We start from the raw sequence: 19,511 nt of genomic DNA, 5'->3' as shown, positions 1-19,511 counted from the left end.
CATTCCCAACGTCTCAAATTATGTTTTGTGATGTTATTTTACAGAATAGGTGACATATAACCTTAGGTTGTATCTCACCACTCTCTCCATTGTCAGTGATTCTTAGGTTTGCTCTTTTAATATTGTGCCAGATTTCCTGAATATTCTGTTCTTTATTTGTCTTGTGTTTCTGATTTAAAGATCACATAGGTCTGTCTTCAGGGCCTGGAAATCTGTCTTGTCTGTTGTGTAATCTGTTGGTGATGCTTTCAACTGAATATTTACTTGGATTTATTGAGTCTGTCATTTTCAGGATTTCTGTTTCTTTCTTTCTCAGAACTTTTTTTTTTTTTTTTGCTGAAATGATCTTTCATTTCCTGTATTTTCTCTTTTAATTCTTGCTTAGATCTTCTTGTAGTTCCTGAATGATTTAAAACATCAACCTTGTAAATTCTTCATACTGCATTTCTTCTAAGGCATTGTCTGTATGGCCAGTTGTTGAATTGTTTTTGTGAGGCATTGGGGGCATTTCTCCCCTTGCTTTCTTCTATTGCTTGTGAGATGAAGTGAGGTGTAGGTTCTTTCTCTTGTGCATCTGAAGAATGAGACTCATAGCGAAGAGAGGGTAAAGTGACAAATACTTTTTCTTTCTTCAAACACAGAAGTGGTGCAACTTGCGCGAGGGAGGGTTTCCACATGAGTTGTTGTTGAGTTGCTGTTGTCTAGGGTTTTATATTGGCATTGGTGGGGGTGACCTTTAAAGCCATTGTCTGATGGCTTTTAGGGAAGGGAGTTTCTCCATCCAATCAGAGGAAGACATTCTGTGATCATGGGCCCCCCCACCCTCCAGTCAGGAAGTTCATTAAGTGCTGCTCATGTGCTTATTCACATGCTCACTAGGTATTTTAAATATGGAATTGTAGCAATCAAGGTCCCTGCTGTGTGTGCCTATCATGTTTCTAGTTCCTGCTCTTATCTGCCCCCTCTGAAGAAATAATCCTAACTTCCATTAGGGGATTTGGTTGATGACCACTCTTCCTTCTTCAGGCTGCATGGGGACATAAGCTCTGGCAAATAGGGAAGCTCTTCAGTGGGTCTATCTGGAAGATATTGAAAATGCATCTGTGGCCCACTCTCTAATATCATGTGGAACTTGATAGCTTCGAGATAAGAAGGGATGAATTTCCCTAAGGTATTAAATATACATGAGCCAAAGAGCACAATCAAACACACCATGCCTAAGTGGGCAAGTAAGGGCCACAAGCTGTGAAGGAGTTGTTCCCACAGGAATGTTCACCAATTAGAAAGCTCTTCTTCATGTGTTACAATCTGATTGGAGTTTTTTTGTCAATGAGCTTAACTCAAGAATTCTTCCCATAAAAGCAACATTCTCCTTGCAAAGTGACAGTTTCCCCCAGTATTGGTGGTCAAAAGTTGCAGAGCCTGGGTGATTTTGTAGGACCTCTCCTACCAGGAATCTACCTGCTGGTTAGTTTTTGTCTCCCCCTGCAGTGGTTTCCCTGAGTGCCTTAAGGAGCTGGGCATAGAGATGTACAGAGGTTCCTCTAACAGCTGTCCCTGTGTTGTCCACTATCCCTGATATTAAAGTTATCAATGTTCTGAGAGATGCAAGTATTACCCTTTTGATTCTAGATAGATTTAATGTACCCGATGCATCTTTGTCACCCTTGGTGCTATTGAAGTTCCTGGGCCATGTAGGCCAACAAGCTTGTGGCCTCTCCACACTGGTGGCAAGGACATATATGCCCTATCTCCACAATGAAAACTAACACTCTCTGGCTCCAGATTTATTTGAACCCATTGGAAAAGGTAAGTTAGGGGGATTTCACTGAAAGGCCTGGAGCCTTTCCTAAATAAAACCATGGTATATCCTAATCTGGAGATATCCTTTTGGCCAAGAATCAAAAAATATGCATTTTCAAAATGAATTTTTGGGAGGAAACTAGTAAGCGTGGGGCAATAGGGAGATCAGTACTGTTAAAAGACACTGAACTCCATCTTGCTGAAAGATTGGAGGCATTATTTTTCGAACACAAGGAGGCCTCACAGGGAGGGATAAATTGAAGGTCTGGTATTGTGATGCCTCCTGCTTCACTTTTTTTTTTTTTCTTTGCCAAGGATTGCTTCTGCTATTACGGATCTCTTATTTTTCCCAAATGAATTTCAAAATTGCTTTTTCTAATTCTATGAAGAGTGTCATTGACATTTTAACATTTGACAATATTAGCTATGCCTATCCAAGGGCATGGGAGATCTTTTCATCTTCCAAGGTCTTCTTCACTTTCTTTCTTTAGTGTTCTATAGTTTTGATTGTAGATGTCTGACACCTCTTTTATTATATTGGCTCCCAAGTATTTTACTTTTTAGAGACTACTGGGAATGGGGTAATTTTCCCAATTTCTCTTTATATAAAGAAATAATTTTTGAGAGGAACATACTAATCCTTGGGCAATGGTGATGTTGGTACCGTTTAAAGAACTGAACTCCATCCTGCTGAGAGACGGGAAGCATTACTTTTAGAACAGAAGGAGGCCTTACAGGGAGGGATAAATTGAAGCCTAAGAACAAGTGGGTCTCTTCGAGTCTCTCAGAATTTGGGATAACACCTGCTACATTGCCCCCAAAGCAGAATTTGTACCTTTTAAGCTTCTTCAAAAGGTCTGCAGCCTTGGTGCAGTGAGCCTTTCCAGATTGCTTCTCCTTTGTGAACCCCTTTCTCTAGCATGTAGGTAGGAGCTCACTAAAAGGTAAGAATCCTACGTATAGGAAGAAACAGTCATTTATTTCCAATAGTGGCTTGGATTTAATAGTGATGCTTTCTCTCTGGTGTTTTTTTTTTTTTTTTTTTTTTTTTTTTTTTGTGGTGCTGGGGATGGAACCCAGGGCCTTGTGCTTGCAAGGCAAGCACTCTACCGACTGAGCTATCTCCCCAGCCCTTTTCTCTGGTCTTGAACTGGTTTGGGCGCTTGCTCGTGCAGCCCACATTACAGACAGATGTCCGGCAGGCAGCTAGGGAGCAAGCAAATTTGCCATTTGGGGCAAAAAAGGCAAAATATGTACCCAGAGTGACTTCTGCCCATTTTCCCTCCCTTTCATGAAACAAGTCTAAGTGTAAGTTGGTTTTCTAGTTTATGCTTCCCTTTGGAGGCCATTTTATCCCCATGTCCTCCAACTTATATTTGTGCCAGGCTTGGGTGCAGAAAAATACCAGGCATTTCTTCTTTAGAGCTTGTGGATCAAAGTGATTTCAACTGCTGAACATAGCAGAGGGAGTATTTCCCATCTGTAAAAGAAAAAAGAAAAGAACAAGGCATCCCCTGTAATTCCCTTTGCCTCCTGATACGTGTAAGCTAGTGTTCCTTTCCTTTCTCATGAGCAACCATGGGAAAGGGTTGTGACCTATCGGATTAGACACTCTTGTCAGCATGGTCCTGTGTCCTTTGTATCCCTGTGGGTTATGGTAAACCCTGAGCTATCTATGTGGAGCCTACCAATATATTGATACAGTTTTGGAGGGATAATTGCACCTCACTCAGTGGAGAAGTTATTTAAAAGCTACTTAAAGTCAAACCTCAGTGCACTGACACAAACCGGAACCCAGCCCTCCATGTATCAAATTAAGAAGATCCTCCCCAAACCCCAATCTGCTCTCATCAACACAAACTCCTCTGTCCACCAGACTTCCACTGCTCAAGCAAACCATGTCCCAAAGAATGAGAACCCACACCTGCTCCAGTGATTCCCATATGACCACAACATAACTGACCAATCACCGGTTAGCTTAGGCTTTCACAATGTAGCTGACACCCCAAGGAAACGTGACCAGGCACATGCACACACCCGAGAACCAAACGTGCAATCTCAAGAGCTCTGTCCAATCTGCAATGCAATGCAGCCATCCTGCCTGTACCAAGCCCATAGAAGCCTGCATTCCATAAAGGCCCACATCAACACTCAAATCTCCCAGACAAACACACCCAGCTCTCAGATGTACATTTAATTGCAGCCACACACATCTAGGGCATAAAACACACTGCAACAAACCAACACAGTAACCAGTCTGAAGCAACATTCAAAAGATCCCAAAACAGGTGTGGCCATCAAACCCCTAAGACACAGTCTCCTCAAAAGTAACAAACCCAACAGACCCAACTTGATTGCCCACAAGAACTGCTTGGAATTTACTTTGCAAAAACCATCTGCAGCTTTCTTAGACACTCTATACTTGTTAAATCCTTAGTTTTATATTCTCTGGCCGTACTAAATGATTGTTCTCCCAGAAACTTTGTATTTGCCGACCTCCTTTCTCAAATCCACATCCTGAAACAGTCCTTACATAATTCCTGAACACCACTCTTGCCACAAGACAAAGCACTTCCATCAAGACAAACCACAGCCCAAACTCCCCATGCTCCCTGCCCTCTCCGTAGTCTGGACACGGAGGCAGGCTGGATAATGCTCTGGGTGATGTCTCCAGTTAAGGAGAAAAAACAATCATGTCCCTTCTGCCAGAAAAGGCATATTGACTATGAGATTGTATTATACCTTGGGTCCTGGGTTGTATCTATCTTACAGAACTGAGGCTAGAACCTGCCCAATTGGCCCCATCCCTAGAGGTGTTTATGAGGAATATGGTTGTATTTGGGTCCTAAAAGGTGTCCAAGGACTCAAAAATTACCCATAGCCTTATCCTACAGTTGAAGCATATCACCGGAGCCTAACAAGGAACCTGGGTCTACTGGTGCATGAGAAAGGGTGAGGAGAGGAATTTACAGCATAGAAGTAAAGTAAGAGACACAGGCCTCTTGGTTCACACTCTTGGGGATTAGTGGGTCACCTCTTTCCTGAAGACCTGAGATCAAACCTAGACTTGGTCTCAGGATCTGAGAAGATGCACCCTCCACCATGGGACCATGGCAGACACAAAATGAAAGAGGCAGGCACTTCAAGTTAGCAGTTCAACCTGGTTTGTGTTCTGCAGAGAAGATGAAGCAGAACTTCACCAATACTTCACCATCAGAGAAGAAGGAAATTGATCAAGCCTTCTCTAGTAAGCCTGTTACCAGTGTCTTTAGAATGGGGGCCCCACTAACAGCTTCTAACTGGCTGACAGGTACCCAGTACCACTCCTTTGGACAGAGATGAGTTTCTAATTTTTTTTTTAAAAGGAGTACAAAACTCCAGAAAACATAAGTGACAGTTCCTTTGGTCTGTTTTACTCCCCCTTCCAAGGATCCAGGATGAGACCCTAAATCTGTGACACGGTGAGGTGCCTTGCAGATCGGCAGAATGAGACCCATGAACAACAGAGGGTTAAGTGACAGAATTTCTTTCTTTAAACAGAGAGAAAGTAAAGCTTCCACAGGGTTGGAGTCTCAAATGGGTCTCAGGTGAGCTGCTGCTGTCTAGGCATTTATTGGTATTGCTGGATGTGTCCCTTACAGCTATTGCTGATGAGTTTTAGGGTGGGGCGTTTCTACATCCATTCGGAGTGAGAGAATTGGTGATCATTGGCCCTGCCACGCTCCAATTAGAAGGTTGATCATGTACTGTTTACAGGCTTGACCACATGGGGTGTTGCCCATAAGATACTTTATACATGGAACTGTTGCAATGAGGGTCCCCACCCTGTCTGAATATCATGTTTTTAGCTCCCTCTCTCACTTGCAGTCTGGTGCATCTGCTGGGATGGATATTTCTTCTAGCATACAGGGTACTTTCAACAGATGAATGGATAAAGAAAATGTAAAAATACGGAATGGATTAGTACACAGCCATAAAGAATGCAATTATGGCATTTGCTGGTAAATAGACGGAACTGGAGATTATCATACTAAGTGAAATAAGCGAACCCCTAAACACCAAACACCAAATGTTCTCTCTGATAATCATTTTTTTTTCCTTTTTAAGGCAACTGGACTGGGCAAATATCAAATTGTCAATTCTTCCTCACAATGTGAACCTGAACTGTCATCATTAGCACTCGTTTGAGGAAAGACACTAATTTCTAGTGACTGAAACCCCTTCAGAACAAAGCCACATTCTAATAAACCTTTACAAAACGTTTTGAGAATGTTGTCCACATATCTACTGATCAAAGTGAACAATGGGAGTGATGTGCATGAATAGGTTGAGACATTAGGTATTAAAACAATTAAAATTTCCATGATATAGTATAGAGCTCTCTGGTCAGCTATTCTCTTACTGATTTAATTTTGGGGTGCAGAGGATTCAAGGCTTACTGCCTAGTTGCTCCTTAGGAACTGGTGTGCACGTGTGTCTGTGTTTGGGTTTGCTTTCTTGCTGAGGTTTGGAATTAGAGAGTATTTTTCTGGATTTCTAGATACTGGACATGGATTGTTATCACCTGTGTCAGAAGGTAATCAAATTCATTAGGGAAACCTGTGTGCAGAGTCTCCCTCCAATGGTGCCAGAAAATCTCTGTTATAATGCTCCTTCTTAGGGCCTCAGTGCATGTGCTGGAAGTGGGGGGGATATATCTTATCTTCTGAAATTTTCATAGGCTTTGAGAAGTGACTCAGAAATCACAACACTTGATCTAACTTTTAATCTTTCTCAGTTCCCCGCTCACCCTCATTTTGAGGCAAGATCCTTTTTACCAGAGTTTGAAATTGTTTCAGTCACCATCTGCATGGTACATCGTAGGCCACAGGGTAAGCAGAGGCCAGGATAGTGTGGAAATATTTGCTATGGTCTCTTGGGTTCTCACCACAGCCAGATACAACATTAACACCTGAAGCCAGATCTCTCCCTGAGGTTTAGGTGCACTTTTCAAATACCAGCTTGCTGGGTGGCCTCAGTCTCAGCTAAATTCACACTGCCTTCTACATGGGTTCGTGTGCAAAATTTATGTGCTGTGTTTCCCTTTCCCGTTGTGTTGTCCTTCCCCTCTGCAGTGACTGGGTGCCCCTGCTGCCCTGGCTTTGCTGCCAGGCCTGGCTTGGCTGTGATATAGTCTTTCCTATTCTCTGTTCATAACACCATAATTTCTTGGTCTGAGTCTCTGATGTCCCATATTGGATTATAATAATTTTCCTCAGTCCTTCATCACTTATGTAAGCAGCATTCCCATTTCTTCCTCTGTGAACTGAAGAGTAACTGGGAAGTACAGCCATCCTTCTTCCTCTGCCTATGTCTTGAATTGTTGCATCGGTTTTTTCCTCTAGCATTTTCAAAGATTCATTTGAGTTGATTTTTGTAAAATATTTTGTATTCTGACATAAAAAATGGATCTAGTCTTATATTCACTTTTATGTCAGGTTTTGAGGATGTCCATGTAGTTCTTTCTCTGAGGAACTAGGTTACAATTCACATTTTCGGAAACACAATAATAGTGTGTGTGTGTGTGTGTGTGTGTGTGTGTGTGAGAGAGAGAGAGAGAGAGAGAGAGAGAGAGAGAGAGAGAGGTGTAGATGGAACATGGACAGATTTATTGTAAAGATTTGAATCCTCTGATTGTGGTGTTTTAGGCTGGTGAATTTGAATTCTGCAGGACCTGTCAGGCAACTGAAGACCCAGGGAGGAATTGATGTTGCACGTCACATTTGAAGGCAGTCTTCTGGCAGAATTCTTCCCAAGAGTTGTCAGTCTGTTCTCTTAAGCTTTTGAACTGATTGTCTGAGGACTTCCCACATTGGAGGGTAATCTGTTTTAATTAAAGTGCACTGACTGGGGCTGGGGTTGTAGCACTTTCCTAGAATATGTGAGGCACTGGGTTCAAATTGCAGCATCATATAAAAAATAAATGAATAAATAAATGTATCACGTCCAATGACAATGGGAAAATATGAAAGTCAACTGAATGGAAATATTAACTACCACCCTACCCCAAAGAAAAACTTTCACAGTAACATCTAACTGATGTTCGACCAAAACTGCTGGGTACTGGTGCCTAGCCAAATCAGTACATTAAATTAACTATTACAGTAACATTTAATAATCTTATAGAATACAGTATGTTCCACGGTGGACAAGCAGCAAAGGGTGGCTGAAACTCAAGCACACAGTCTGTCCAATCTTCAGAGAAGTTCAGGAAAGGCAGTTCTGATATGTGCCTGAGAAGCAGAGAACCGACAGATAAACCGAACAACTACCACTTGTAGTTGGCTCACTCTTCCACCCTTGAATGGAATGTGCTTATCCCTCCCCAAAATAAACAACCAGTTGATCTACTGCCAGAATGAAGTCAAACTCCAGTATCTCTCTGTGATTCGCACCAGTCCTCGTGTGAGACCCAATTTGACTCCAGCGAAATCAGAGTCATGGATTACAAATAGCAGTTTCCTAACAACACAAGCATGTGGGGTTAGGCATGTGCAGCCCAATGCAGAAGGTATAGAATGAGGTGTGTGTTGTGATTTGGATCTTAAACATTCACAAAAGGATACTAATGTCAATATTTCCTCACCAGCCTGTGGCAATATTGAGAGGTGATGGAACCTGTAGGAAGTGGAGCCTCCTGGATGGAGGTTACACTGTTGTGGACATGCTGTTGAGGGAGATATTGGGACCCTGGCCTCATGCTGTCTACTTTCTGACTGCCACGAGGTGGGCAGCATTACTCCAGAATCTGGTCCCCGCCATGGTGTTGTGCCTTGCTGGAGTCTGCAAACCAATGCAGCTAACCATTTAGACATAGAATGAGGTCTCTGAAACTTTCAAAGGAAACTTTTCCTCCTCATAATTTGTTTTTCTTATATAGTCTGTCAAAGTCACAGAAAGCTGACTAATGTAGTGAGGCAGTTAAGATTAAAATACCTGCCCAGCAACACTCTTAAAATGTCTCAGGTCAGATATTTTGTTTCTTGATTTGACAACAGTTCCCTGACATTGTGGCTCATCTCATTGTTTTGCCATGGCTCTTGGGTCTGCCCTCTGAGAAATCCATGGCTGCCTCTTTTCCTATCATTTTTTTTTGTTTTAATTAGTTATACAGTACAGTAGAATGCCCTTTGATACATCGTATATAATGTAGTCTAATTTCTCATTCTTCTGGTTATACGTGATGTAGAATACCACCAGTGGTATAGTCATATATGTACGTGGGGTAAGAATATATGTTTGTAAAAGGAAGCAAATGATTAAGTTAGTTTAGTTTCGAAAAGTAAATGATAATCAAATATTGTAAAAGTAAATTAGGTGATGTTAAGGAATGAGAACACAAATACCGTTGTCTACAATATTGAAATAACTAATGAATAGAAGTACGATGTTCTCCCACACCTTGTTGTTTAATAGCCTCTAGTGTCATAGAATTGAGTATATGGGAAGGGGTTGAGGGGAATGGAAGACCCGTGCAAAGCCCTCCACAGAGACATGAGTGTTAATAATTGTAACAGAGGAGGCCACCACAGAAGACGGTGAACAGCCCCATCCAAAACATGGTGTAAATGAGATGTGCCCCCATGGGAAATTACTGCATTAAAACCACAGACTGCCCTCATGAGATGTGTAATCCAGGCTGGAGGATCTAGTCCCTTCCCATCCGGTTCTTTAATTATCCATTAAAACACATATGACCCCTTCAGCTTGGTTGTGATGTGGAACATGGAGATTTCACAAAACACCACCCCAGCAAGGAAAAGCTCTCCCTACCTGCCAGACCTTGCCAAGCTTAACAGTATTGCCCAGGGACATATCCCCAAGACCAGAAGACAGAGGATTCTTGGCCGATAGGTTATATTTGGCTTCTTTTTCCCCCTGTCTAGAAGGTTCTGCTGGGTCCTAAGTTCCACTGCCAGGTTCCCCAGGCTTGGACCTCACAGAGTTAGGACCTGCAGAATCATATTTGTTTCCCATTAAATTCTTGAGTTTATTACATCTGATAACAGCTGCAGATCTGTGGCTTAATCACAAGACATCCAATGAACTCTCCATGGCCTTTTCTTAAGTAGACATCAGAACAATATGCCCTTATCTGCCTTAATCAGGTTTCTTGTTCAGATTACTGCACATTGATAGTTGGGAACACAGGGGTTCTTTTAATTCTCAAAGATATATTAATCTAGACTGGGGGCTATTTTGATTTAAAGAAACTCACAAAATTTCCATATTCCTCCAGTTATTCCTTATTAACTCTCCCTGATTCCATGGCATACTCATGTTATCTAGAAAGAAATCCACCCCAATAGGATCACTACTCTGTCAGGAATATCATTCAGGATATAATCAAACAAACGTTACACTAGTGATTTGAATTAAAACATGTATGTAAATACACACATATATATAACTACACACATATGTAAATGTTTATGTGAAGTTACTTAAGTGAAGGAAGAATAACTACAGAAAGTGTAAAAGAGAATTGCAAGAGGTAATAGACCTTCAGTACACGGGATAAGGGAAAGTGAATAAGGAAGAAATGTAGATACATAGAAGAGGGTCCTGAGGCTCGGATTGAGAGGTACATACCAAGTGCAGCGCTGGGAGAAAGGGTGGCCTGTTCCAGGTAGATGTGGGTGCACATAGTGATGTGCAGGGGGAACATTATTTTGAAGAACCTGAAGAACTCTCAGATGAGTAAACCTGTGTGAACACTTGTTTTGACTGCTTACAGAGGAAGTTGTTCTCTGAGTGCCCTTTCTTCATGTTGCTCACCACTAAGCATTAAAAGCCAACATGTCTTGGTATATATGAGGCAGGAATCAAATTCAGAATTAGCATCAGGAGAGAACAGAGACTCATACATCTTAGGCTTGTTTGGGTCCATTTAGATGCAATCATTTAGAAGATATTTAGGCCAAGTACAACCAGGTCTCTTAATATTAGCAGCTCTGAGGTTTGAGTGCCAGTGACTCTCAGACTGTAGCATTAACGGGTCTCCCCATAGTGTTCCTGGCACCCTGAGCCAGCAACTACCAACAACTGGTTAACGATCATAGAAAGACATCAACCAAATGCTTCACAACTTTATACATCTTTAAATCTTTTGAATTCAGTAAAGAGAAGAAGCATTCATGCACTGTTTTATGACATCTTAATGTGTCACTTCTTATTCCTTATTTCACCCTGTGAAATTGACCACTTGGCAACATTTTATTCCACACTGCAAAGTTCCTTTAGTATTTATTAAAATGCAGGTTTGCTAGTTAGAAATTCTCTCTTGCATCTGTGATTGCTATTGGTTCAACTTCATTGTTTCCTGAGGGGAAAAAAAATATTGTCTTTATTAATTGGAAGAAGAACCAATGCTACTGATGGAAGCTTATGCTAATTAGGGTTTGGGAAATTTCGGCAATGGGTGTAGGTTGGGTTGCTGCAAGGTGACATATCGGCTTGCCCCAGCTCACTGTGGTGCCAGCCTGAAAGCCTCAGGTCTTCCTGAGGCAGGGGCTGAACATTTAAAGTTACTTAGGTGGACTTGTCAGAGGGATCCTCAAAACAAACTTTTGAGGATCTGCATGCAGAGGTATACAGAAAAATGCATCTTTGAAGTGTACAGCTGAACCAATTGGAATGTTTAAACAAGGTGCAAGGATTGGGGACCATGGGATGTATGGGAACCCCTGCCTCATTAACTGATCTGAGGTCCTGTATTAGTCTCCATTCCCCATTGGTCTTCCAGTGGGTTTATTACATAGACTCTACAGTGTCTTAGGAGAGCCTGTCCCTTTAAGTTACCTACTGGAGATACTCTTTTTGGTGTGGAAGGGACAGAGGACCTTTGCGATGGATCTGGACAGGAGCAGGTCTGAGTGCTGCACCTGTTTTCCACTGTGTGGCCCAGGCTTCTAAGTTAATCCCAGTTTGTCCTAGGGGCAAAGTACCTGTTCTGGTGTCATGAGAAGTGTGGTGCCTAGACAGGTCAAAATATCTCTTTCCACAAGGGGAGTGGGACTTTCCGGCATCATCCAAAAGGCATGTGAGAAGAGGAGCTCATCCCCAGAGCAGCTGAGCAGTTGGGAGAAATATCCAGTCACAGGCTTTCCTGACACTCCCCTTATGGTCGCATAGTGAGAGGAAAGGAGTCCTGGGTTTGAGGAGTTCAGAAAATGTGACTCCAGCATCAAGTGTGAAATGAATTCCCCTTCTCTCAACAGTCAAGGTTGTGTGGGGTTCTTGTCTGGAAATAAGTCTGAGTAGTTAGGAGCCTCGGCCAGATTCTCTGGGCCCCACGCCTCCTACTGTTGGACCGTCTGAAGTGAGGGAGTTGTCCCCTGGGGCCTTTGCCTCTGAGTGCAGGCCAACCTGAGATCCCCTTCACTGACAGGATAGGTGTTGGTGGCTTCCACTGGTTTCACAAGCAGTTTTTCTTGAAATGTCGCTTCTGGCCACAGTTGTAGCAGGCCTTGGAGGGAGCCACACCACTTCAGAGAACTTGTCCTCTGGAATTAGCCATCTACAGCACTGCCACAAGGGCAGCTGCCTTTCTTTTGTCCTTTCTCTCAACTCCCTTCCTCCCTCCCTCCCTCCCTTCCTTCCTCCTCCTCCTCCACCTCCTGTTCTCCATTGTAAAAGTCAAAGTGGCAATTTTTATGACACTACCTCAAGTGTTGTCTTTTCCTGTAACTGATTTTTTTCCCTAATGTCAGGAACTTACTGAGTTATGAATTTGTTTTTTAAGATTTTATGCTGGGGAATCTGGGGCCCTTGAGGCATGTTTAATTAGTGCTTCCCTGAGACTTTTTAAAAAGACTGTGGAAGTTTCTTCATTCCCCTGTATTACCACAGAGTTTGAAATAATTTAGAGATTTAGTATGGGTTCTCTTTAAGCCCTTCAGCACAAAGTTCTGAAAGTCCTTTCCCTTCCATTTCCCACTGGGATTATCTGCATCCCATTTTGGGTCCTCCTAGGGAACTGCCTGTTGCCCTGTTGGGTATGTTTCTTCTGAGTTGACTTCATTTGGAAGGAGTAGTTCTCCTGAGCCTTGCACTGTATACCACTCATGCCCAGAGGTCTCAACTGCCTGTAAAACATCCCAGTGTTCAGTGGTAGAGAGCATTTGGTTAGGAACAACATTGTGTCTTTCTAGGTTAGGTCAAAAGTTGGTGAGGGCCCTGAAATCTCTCTGTATATTTTTAATATCTGGATCATCTGAGAATCTCACTAAGTCAGTGTCAAGTCTTGTAGAGAAAAAGTGACCTGTACCATAATGAGTCTTTATGGACACTCTCATGTGGCTCATAGGGGTAGGAAGGGGGCCGGAATGCTTTCCTCCTGATTTTGTGTTCCCTAGGGATGTCAGGGCTTTGCTGAAAACCCTGAAAAAGGAGGGCACATGGGCTTAGAAAAAGGCTTTACTGTATTTGATCATTCTCTGAGAGAAAGTGCTTTCCTACGGCCTGTTAGTGTAGCCAAGAGTGGAGAATCTAATCTACATTGGTCACATAATTTTGGGTTGTGTCTCCAGGCAAAAAACAGCTTGTGTACAGGGTACCTGTGACCATTTTTTTCCTTCCTTTTATGATTTTAAGTGTCAAATGGTGTTATCGTTTATACTTCCCTTACAGGGCCATTTTTCCCCATCCTCCAACAGCTACACAGGCCAAGCTTGGGTACAGAAAAATATCAGAAACTTCTTCTTTAGGGTCTGAGTGTCAAAGGAATCCCAGTGTTTCAGAATGCTTCTTAAGCGAGTCCCTGTGCCAGATGGAGTGTTACCCATCTGAAAGACAAACGGGGAAGAAGGCATGCCTTGGCTTCCCTCCTTTATCCTAGCCAGATTGAGGCATCCCTCAATCTCCTGTGGACCTCAAAGCCATGGGCGACCACCCCTTGAATCCTGCCAGTTGGAGTAGTTGATCTTACCAACACAAAGTACTCAGAACTGTGGATGTTCTGAGATGGGTTTGCTGAGGGTGAGGACAATGATGCCTACCCTTAGCGTGCTTACCCAGGCATCAGAGATGGAGCTCTGAAGGCACGGATCTAATTTTACTTAGGGTTGCACAGGACATATATAGACACATTATCCAATCAGGTTAACATGCTTGTTAAAGTATAACAGAGTCCGCCTATAGGTGAACTGTACGTCGAGGGTCCAGGTAGTGTAAACAAACCAAGCATGCCTAAGCAATTCTGCCCAGTAACAGGTCTGAGACAAAGGACTGGGGTAATGGCAAGCTCCATCACACAGCCTGAGGCAAGGCAGCATGGGTGAGCTCACATCACAGCTTTCTGTGATTCAAGTCAGAAGGAGGCCTCCCCTCAGTTCAAACTCAGCCGCAGCAACTGCAAAGACCTTCATTCCATGGTGACTCTTTACCATTACCTCAGTTTCTCTGTTCAGACTATTTGGCTTATTTAGACCATGGTGTCAGTGACTGCTGTCAAATAAGCTTGAGGAATGTTCCCTACACAGAACTACCTGTGATCCTCAACACCCGAGTGACCATGTTTTGAGGCCTTCATAGGATTTGGGCTGGTTGGATTAATTGCCCTTACCAGTGCATGATCCAAAAAATCCCTTTCCTGTGTCATTTCCCTCTTAAAGTGAGATACCCTGGCTTTTGTGGACTGTTTTGCCCTTGATTCTGGAGGCAGTATAGATAGGGTTGCGTGTCTACCGGTTGCATGAGTTCTGGAGGAACTCAGGTATGCTAAGAGAGAGCCATGTCCATGAGGCTCAAGTGCTGTGAACAAGTTTTTAGGCTTTCCTGGTATATTTACCATCCTTCTCAGACTTAGGAGCACTGACTTCCTATCCTATTTTCTGGAAATATTGGATCTTATATTGCTTGAGAGTCTTTGTTCAGATTGCATTTGTTTATTTTTCTTTGAATTAACAGGGTTTGGAAACCTAGAGAATGGGACCTTCTTTTTGGGTGAGCACTCAACAGGGACAGCATGGGTTTTGGGATCTAAGGGGCACTGAAAGGCCTGAAAATTCTGAAAAACCTCATCCATGGGTTCTATTGGAACCATTGGGGCTCCAAGGGAAACAGAAACCTGAATCTACCTGGCGTATGTAGTTCATGGGTTGGGGTGGGAAGGAAGAGAAGAGAACAGGAGAAACAGAAATCGTGGCTCATTCTCTGGGGATTATTGGGTTGCCTCTTTCCCAAAAACCTTGGATCAGACTTGAATCAGACCAAGACTTTGTGTTAGGATCCCAGATACATCAGGTGAGGGATTCTTCCATTATTGGGTGAAGTCAGTCTGAAAGTGGAAGAAAGAAACCAACCCCTAACTGATCTTTTGACCTGGTTCTCTTCCACGGAGAGAAGCTGAAGTTCATCTTGACCAATATGCCTGCATTGGTGATGAAAGGGATTGAGCAGGCCTCCTCCAGAAGTCTGTCACCCGTGACTTTAGACTGGTGGCTGCACTATCTGATTTTGCCTGGGTGTCACATGCTTCTTAAGTTTGATGTGAGATAGATTTCTAAAATGGGTATAGAACTCCAGAAAAAAAAGGGGGGGCAGATAGTTTTGTTGGTCCGTTTCACTCTCCCTTCTAAAGAAGCCCCAGGTTGGGAACCAAAAGCTGAATCTTGATTCTCTACTTGTACTAGCAGTGGAGACTGGAGTTTTTCTGCTTCTGCTAGCAGGTGAGGTCTGTGTGTGGTGCAGATCTCTGTATCTAAGATGTGTTGCTCCTCTCAAAGGTGAAACGAATCCTCCTATGTTGAAGCAGACCCCAGAAGCTCACTATCAATTTCTTCTTCCTGGGTTCTTTCTCATGAATTCAAAGAAAGAACTCCACAGAACAGGATGAGACTGGCTATGTGAGTTGGCAGCTGGTGAGTCATGACAATAGGAGGAGTGTTTCTTGATTGTGTTGTTATTTGAAGTTTCAAAGGGTGCTGTGACTTCTTTCCCTGGAAGCTAGGCCTTGTACTCCTATTAAGCCAGCTATGCAGCAAGGCCATGCTGAATATTGGTCCATTCCTTTATGTAAGTGAACAAGGCACATTTCTTTATGTATCCCCTCCTTATTCTAGGTTTCTCATGTCCCTCTCCTGAACCACAAAGGAAATCATGCATGAGCACCTGGTCAAAGACAGAACTTATGTAAGAGAACATCACGGATCCTGTGTTTCTCTCGGTGTAGTGTGGTTGGGACTGTATACCATGGAATAAGGACTGAGAGGACAGGCCCAGGAGAGGTCATGAGAAAGTCGAAGCTATGCTGAGAGAATTGGGTTACTTCCAAAGAGGGCTGTTTTGCGTTTATTTATTTGAATGACAAGGATTACATGGAGCAAAGACAAAAAGGCCAGAGATGCGTGCTCAGGACATTTGAGACATTGACTTTCCCTGACCCCGTTCTTCAAATTCCAAATGTCTTCTGGAACTTCAGGGTGTAGTTGTGGCAATTTTCATAAGCAGGGGTGATCCATATGCTTGTAAAAGGGTTCATTTCCCAGGCAGGTAGCCAGCACCAATTTAGTGAAACTTGTACCCTTGCACAGCCCTCATGGTAGAAGGAGAACCCCTGAGCTTAGCTGCTTACTCCGCTGCATCTGAACCTCAAGGCACTGGTGGAATTATGAACAGTGAGGACAGAGCTTCTGGAACTCTTAGAGAATGCCCAGCCGTCCAGGTAGAGGGAGCAAATTCTTGCAGAGCAAGGTGTTTGGTGTTTTTTCCTGTAATAACATATGCCCCTCCTTGCTGGATATGAATGACAAGTCCCACTAGATCCAACTGTGTAACCCATGTTCTTTATCATTGAGGCCCAGACCCAGATCTGTGTTGTACTTTTCTGCCCTCTCCATAGAAGATCATCTGGTCAGAGTTGTTTGTGTGTTGACATTCCTACAGACCCCTCCACAGTGCCTCCTCCAGAGTCATGGTAGGCTTCAGTTTAGATAGGGGCTAAAGCACTGGGCTGGGATTCCTCAGGACCAGTCACAATCCACAACCCGTGCTCCATTGCCAGCTGACCTGGCCCAACACACACCTTGCCTTTGCCTCCTCTGCCTGGGCATATCCACCACCCAATGTGGGCTCCATGCATCCAGGACATGCTGTCATACACTAGAGACAACACCAAATATTCTACTTCAATGTGACTTTCCCTTGAGTTCTTGATGTTGTATATTTTGACATGAATGTTTTTGTCCTCCAGAATTCATTTGTGAATGCCCTAACCTCCAAGTTGATGGTATTTGGAGATCGTGGCTTCAGTGGTTCTTAGGATTTTAATGAGGTCATGAGGGTGAAACTCCCATGATAGCAGTAGTACCCCTCCAGGAAAAGGAAGGGATGCTAAAGCTCTCTCAGCCATAAGGGGTCCCAGGCAAGGCAGCCATTGTCTCAAGCCAGAAGAGCACTCACTGGACATCAAATCTGGCACCCTTTTTCTGGGACTTTCCAACTTCAGAACTATGAGAAATGAATGCCCATAGTTTCAACCACCCAGTGAGTAGCATTGCATAAGGCAGCCTGAGTTGAGTGAAACAGAGCACAGAGTGCCCTGGGATCTGGGCTACAGCCTGGGGCAAGGATGTACCTCTTCCAAATGAAATGAGTATCCACTTATGAGTTCTGCATCACCTAAATATGCTAAACAAGTTCTCCAAACAATATGGTTGGGTATCTGCAGAGATCTGTACTGGTGCCTCCACCCCTGTCCCCAATACTAGTTGTGATGTTGTCTGCCATGAACAATCAGGTCTATGCTAGAAGGTGAAAATACTAAGTGAGGGACAATCGTATGGAGTCAGAGAACCAAATCCAAATACTAGCTCATGATGCTCCAGGAGCCTGGTCTTCCCTTGGGTCCCTGTGTGACGGTAATGATCACTGAAAACAAAGATTGCTACACTTACAGGGCAGTAAAGGGCAACTGAGATATGGCATATTTCACCCCCTGGTGTGAGATGAATGTTGCTGGGGATGTAGGTCTCTTAGATTGTCCCCCATACCTCAGGACCTTCCTTCCAGTTCCCCGACATCCCATCCTCCTTTCCCATCCCGCACTTTTTCTCCTTTCAGAGCTCAAGGAGTTTTGGTTCCCTGGGGAGAACACTCACAGGAGGAAGCAGGAAAGTGCTTCCACATCTGGATTCCGAGGAAGGTGCCTGCGGACCAGGGTCTTGAAGCACTGCCAGCTCCACAAATTTTTGTAGATGCTCTGAGGTCCACTGGAGTCATCTGGTGGCAATGCAGCCTGGCAGGTGGGCAGTGAGCCCTCCCCATGCACTGCACCTGGCCACAGATGCACATTCATCAGAAAGGCGATGGGGGCCAATTGGGTGGTGGCGATGGAAGGGGAAGGCCCAGGTCAGGGGTCCCCATAGTTGCAGATGCCCCCCTCCCCGGCGAGGGCAGGCACAGCGGGCCTTAGGGCAGAAACTACTGTGAGTATTGGGGCAGGGTGCTCCACACACCCTCCGAAGGCCCCCCGGGGTACTCCTGTTGGAGGGGTCTCTGAATGTGGGCAACATTGTGAATGTGATTAGGCTCTCCTAGTCTCTGTTGTGACCCATGTTGACCAAAGTTGAATAGCCCAGCCACCCACAGGGCAGGGAAGCCAACTCCTGCTGACATAAATGTTCCAGTGTAAGTAGACTGCACCGGTGGGTTACATTGGGAGATCGGTGCAGTCACAGGTGGTGACAAGGCAGCACACAGAGTGACAGGTGTGTTGGCACAGGAGCAGAGAGAAGAAAGGCCAGGCCTCTGAAGGGAGACATGAGAACCCCAGGACTGAGGTTCATGCCTGGTCTTAGCATTTGAGATGGTGTGGAGGCAACATAAACGGGAGAATGGGAGAGGGGAAATGGCGATAGGAGTGAGGCTCCCCAGTTCCTTAGTCACCAGGTATCTGAGGAGGAAAGGCAGTCATTCTCTGTGTGAATTTTAGGCTTCATTCCTCCAATCAAAAGTTATGCCCAGAGGAGTCTTGTTTCCCGTACTCTCACGATTCCCTGGACACTGTGTGTGAACAGTGACACCTCAGCTTTTCTTGAACAAGAGGCCCCTTGGCATCCTTTGCTGACAGTAGGTGGTCAGCATCCTAGGCGTCTCACTGGAAATTGACTCTGCTGAGTGGCACTCTTCCTCTCAGCATTCTCACCAATAGGAAACAAACCCTTCTCCAGGGAAGTTCCAGGCACTACAAAGTCCTATGTGAAAGTGACAAGTTCATAATTCACGGCCCCATCACCTCCTCAGCCTTCCTTTTGCTGATGCATCTTATAAAACCTCTGTTTTTTCCTAGCCCTGCACAACTAAACCAAGGTGCCTGAATGAAACTTCTCCCTAGCTAGAGCATGAGGAACCCTGAAGTTCACCCAGGAGCACATCCTGCCCAGAGTGTGGGTACTTCTCCCAGCACTTCTAACCACAAACACCAGTGGGACACAGATTCTGGCCCCTCAATGTATCCATGAGCATGATTTTTCTAATAGAAAGTATGGTGGCAAAGACTATGAAAACCTTAGAATTCTAATTTTTGATAGGTGGTGTGTGTTATGTGAATGTCTTTCTAAAGTGTTTTTGTACTGACCTGAAGCAAAAGTAGTAAGATGTGAGGAAAGAATGCCTCCTATGCTTGGCTAGCATGGCACAACCTGGCCATGATCCCAGGAAATAGGAAA

This window comes from Sciurus carolinensis, unplaced genomic scaffold (genome assembly GCF_902686445.1).
Source record: "Sciurus carolinensis unplaced genomic scaffold, mSciCar1.2, whole genome shotgun sequence".
Taxonomy (NCBI): Eukaryota; Metazoa; Chordata; class Mammalia; order Rodentia; family Sciuridae; genus Sciurus; species Sciurus carolinensis.
This window is presented reverse-complemented; position numbering follows the sequence as displayed.